Raw genomic sequence first — 5,000 nt, forward strand, 5'->3', positions numbered from 1 at the left:
GAGTGAATTCGTCTTAAAATAGTTCGAAAAAGCAAAAATAATAGCCAAAGCACAATAGCTGACGTTCGAATCGCCGCTCGCTGGCACCCAGTTTTAGCGCCAAAGTTTGTTGACAAAAAATTTGCCGCAATAACTCTTACACATTTATGTGGCCCCTCAATTGCGAACAATTGACGTGACGTCGGCTGGCACAGTTTTCCCTCTCACTGACATCTAATTGGTCAGTTGAAATTTCAGTAGCTCTCGCCGTATGCACGGAGGCACGGTTAATATAAGTAAGATTGTTTGGTGCTTTATATACACAAAGCCAAGTGTCTCACCTTATTTTGGGAGTATCCATTGAGGCGTTCCGTTTATGATCCGACCCTGAGGTATGGATGAGTAAGATTCCCACTCGGTCAGCATAAGACGCGGACGGAACGCTACGGACTAGGCACAAAACGCGGACTGAGTACAAAACAATGTGAAACAGGCACAGAGCAACAAAACTGCTGTTTCGGTCAGCGGAGGGCGACCAAGATGGGGTAGGTACTTCATATATGATAATTATTAACGGGTAACATAACAACAGGGTAACGGGGTCCGGGGTAACAGGTAACAGAGTATCAAAGTAACAGAGTAATAGGGTAACGGTAAAATGGAAACAAGGTAACAGGTGACGTGGTAATAATGTAACAGGTAACAGGTAACAAGATAACGGGGTAACGAGGTGACATGGTAACGGGTAACAGGTAACAGGGTAACGGGGTAACAGGGTAACGAGGTAACAGGTAACAGGGTAACAAGGTAACATGGTAACAGGGTAACGGGGTAACATGACAACAGGGTTACAGGGTAACGGGTAACAGGGTAACAAGGTAACATGGTAACGGGTCAACAAGGTAACGGGGTAACGAGGTGACATGGTAACACGGTAACAAAGTAACAGGGTAACAGGCAACAGGGTAATAGGGTAGCTACAGGGTAACGGGGTAACGAGGTAACGAGATACCGGGGTAACAGGTAATAGTCTGATAAGGTTGCAGGGTAACAGAGTATCAAGGTGACTTTGCATCCGTCTAACAGAGTAGAAAGACAACTGGGTACCTTAAACTGCCAAAAGAAGTACGGTACATAATAATTATCATATATGAAGTACCTACCCAAGATGGCTGTAAAGTTTTGACCTCCGTAAATTTTCCCATTATCTTAACAGTTTCCTCTCTTTTCGTTGCTGTTTTGTTACTTTGTCTATTTTTGTGGTGCGACTTAAAACATTCTGTTATCGTGCCTGAGTCAAACGCGTCCTTGAGGAAAAAAAACGAAGAACTTAAAGCACACATAGATGTTCTTACGGGTCGTCATTATGGCATTCGTGGCAAGCTAACCGAGTGGTTGCTTGACTTTTTATCTGATCGTTGGCAACGCGTTGTGGTCAACGGGTCGTGCTCCGATTGGTCCAATTTTTCTTCAGGTGCCCCACAGGGTACCTTTCTTGGGCCGGTCCTGTTCCTTCTGTATATAAATGACCTGCCTACAGGCATTTCTTCCGAAGTTAGGTTGTCCGCTGACGATACCGTTTGTTGCCCCGACGATCACCATCGCTTACAGCGTGATCTCCACCAACTTGAGCAGTGGGCTACAAAGTGGCAGATGAGATTCGCACCCACTAAATGTTTTGTCCTCTCTGTCTATCCAACGGAGAGCTACCCGCTTTGTCTATGATGACAAAGCGTCTCTCACCAGAGCGTATCTGCTATGCTAGCAGACCTGAGCTGGCAATCGCTTGAGGAATGCCGTATCATCAATGATATGACGATGTTTTATAAGATCAATTTCAATTTTGTGAACATCTCTTTTCAGCCGAAATAAACCTACAATTGTAGGTTTTCAGGGGACTAGGAAGTCGCACGATTATAAATTTATGCCCCTGCCATCTTCAGTAAATGCACATAAATATTCGTTCTTCCTTAGAACAATCCCGATCTGGAACGGTCTTCCTTTTTCAGTGATACATGCGTCATCTGTCAACCATTTCAAAGCTAGTATTGTACTTAATTAATGTTACTTTGTTACCTTTCTGTTCTTAATGATTGTGTAATTTGCTAATCTAGTTAACAGTATATCTAGTTCAATATATATTGTAGTTGTTTAGCTAGCCGTTGACCAACCGTTGCCAGATTAGTGTGACTAATGGCAATTATGACAATTAAAGTTAAAAGTAAAAGCTCAAGAAACTAAAGACTCAATTCACCGGTCACACCAATGTTGGCAGTCCACCTTCGGCTAGTGTCCCAGCGGAAGGGCCTCAGGAATGTTTAGAATTTTCTGAGTATAAAGCATGGTGTGTTGCAAGCGTTCAAGATTCATGCGGAACAAGAATTGAAGCGGTTTGCTGCCCGACTCAGTGAGATGAGAGTAAAAGTAGAAGAGGTGGGAAAAGCAATTGAAAGTATGGAGAGCTACAGTTATCAATATGATGTTAAAATTGTCGGGGTAGTCAAGAATCTTCAATGGATACAAGCAACCTTTGTGTCAAATTATTCTCCGAGATGGGAGCAAATGTCAGTTTACAAGATGTTGATATAGCATATCGTGTGCCGCAACGTGACACACCGAAGCCAATTGTTTGCAAGTTTGTGAGGAGATTAGCAAAGGAGGCGATAATGGCTCGTCGAAATGAGGCATGTAGAGTTAATCTAACAAACCTCGGATTCCTCTGCGAGGTTTCCTTATCCTCAGCGCGACTCTTCGATCACCTAACGCCTAAAATGCAACGTGTTTATTCTGAAGCGAAGAATTTTAAAGCCAGCCATGGCTACCAATATTGCTGGGCGAAAAACTCGTGCGTGTATTTGCGAAAAGACGGCGATTCTCGTGCAGTAAAGATAATGGAAATCGAGGACCTTCAGGAGCTCCTAAGATTTCCATTATCTTCACTGCGCGAGATTCTCTCCTAAGATAAGTGTGAATTAAAATAATGATTGACAATCGACACGTAAAGAGGCCAGTTCACTGTTCAAGGAACTACCATACTTTGGTCTAAATTTTATCCCGATTGCGTGGTCAATTTAATAACTCCTTATCGAATCCTCTTCCAACTAAGAAATAATTGGAAAAGCTGTCTAGCTTACATGATCTTGACTCATTTAACTTGAATACCGCCTCCAACACTGACAATAATCTTAATATTTCCAACCAAAAATTTCGTTGTCAGTACTTTTCCCCTCATAGTTTTCATGTCTCGAAGATAGTGATTCGACATTTTCGCTATTCCACAATAATGTTAGAAGTCTTGAACGTAATTTCAAAAAACTGCAAACTCTTCTTTTGAATGAGCTCGACTATCACTTTAAAGTGGTTGGGATTACCGAAATGAGAATTACAGTTTCTAAGTTGTCGGAACATTTGCCATCTTTACTCTTTACCCGTCTATGAATTTGAATTTGTCCCGAAACTCTTTTTTTTTTTTTTTAAACAACTTTTATTTGAGTTACATGAATGGAGATAGACTATTGATCGAGTTACGAGTTGAGTTGAGTTTGAGTTGAGTTGAGTTGAGTTGAGTTTGAGTTAAGATTGAGTTAAAATTGAGTTAATATTGGGTTACGGTTTTTGGCATATTTGGCACTTAAATCTAATAAATATTAAGTAGAAGTCACTGGAAAGACCATGAAACACCGTTTTCGTGAAGTGCACAGGTGTATATCTACGAAATGGTTTTAAACTGATCAAAACACTGAAATTTCATGCACGGCTGTATCCTTGTTTACCAGTTTGCCAGTTTCAGCACTTGCGACTCCTTCGATTTGACTACTGTCTGTTTTGCCGTTATGTGGTCTCATCGACCAATGGTCCCTTTAGAAGATTATGCCAAGCCGACCATATGGCTGATGTAAAGACCAGACTACAACACTGTGTGGTGCGATCTTTAACATCTCACAGAGTTTATGAACATTGAAGTTTGTGAGACGGGACCTGCGATTTACAGTCCTTATTTGCGAAGACTTGAAAGTCTAACCATTTGCAGATGTTATTACAAAGGCAGCACCTTCTCCTCAATTATTTTAAGACCCTGAGTGTTGCGAGTCCGTCCGGAGTCGAATTCACGATCTCCTCCATAACAAACTGAGCCACCGGCGCGATCAAGTCTATCGACGCAGAAAAGATGTCTTCTTGTAAGGCTAAAGATGGGTTTTACTGTTAAGCCAGCTTATAGCCCCGGCGGCTAAACGATTAAACATACCGTTTGTCATCCAGCAGCGTGGTTTTCATGATCGGCTATCACACAAAATTATCGGAACAAGTGAGCCGCAATGAGGGTTTGTGTAAAATCTGGAACTCGGAACCTGGAACCCGTTTTTCCCCTTACTGACCCTAGCCTCGGAAGTGCCTTTGTCAGTTCTCATTTACGTCACAGTTGCCGGCAAAAACAAAAGAAACCGTGAACGAAAAACCAAAATTAATTAACAAGTAAATAACAAGTAACTTCGAACGCTTGCCGACGACTCTTCTATTAACTATCAACATTCCATTGGGTGAGAACCAGAACCCGAAGTGCGCAAAGATGCCAAGTCTTACCATGTAGAAACGGGAAACAGAAGGTGAGCGAAACAAACATCATTTCATAGTGTTTTCCCTGATTAGTAACAAGTCATATTCTAGAAAAGGGTTTTTAGGCCTAGGGTTAGACAAATGGAAGGTTTAATTTTGGGTTACTTTCGGAAAGGTAAAACAATGACCTGCAAGTACGATTGACCCGTCAAACTGAAAGTGACTTTTGTTTTAGACCCGGCCCAATCTTGGTCTTAAATTTCTGGGACACTTGATGTCCCTTGTAGGGAAAAAAAAACTATTGACTTTTCTCATGAATGCCTAAAGTTATAGCGCAATCAACATTGAAAAGGGGGGAAGGGGTTGCATTTTGGGTTGGTGTCACCATCTTTTTGGCTGGAATTGTAGCTAGGCAACTAGACGTCATAATCAAGCATTACTTGATTACTCGAGGTGCAAATGCTTGG

Source organism: Montipora foliosa, chromosome 1 (assembly GCF_036669935.1).
Source record: "Montipora foliosa isolate CH-2021 chromosome 1, ASM3666993v2, whole genome shotgun sequence".
In the NCBI taxonomy this organism is placed as follows: Eukaryota; Metazoa; Cnidaria; class Anthozoa; order Scleractinia; family Acroporidae; genus Montipora; species Montipora foliosa.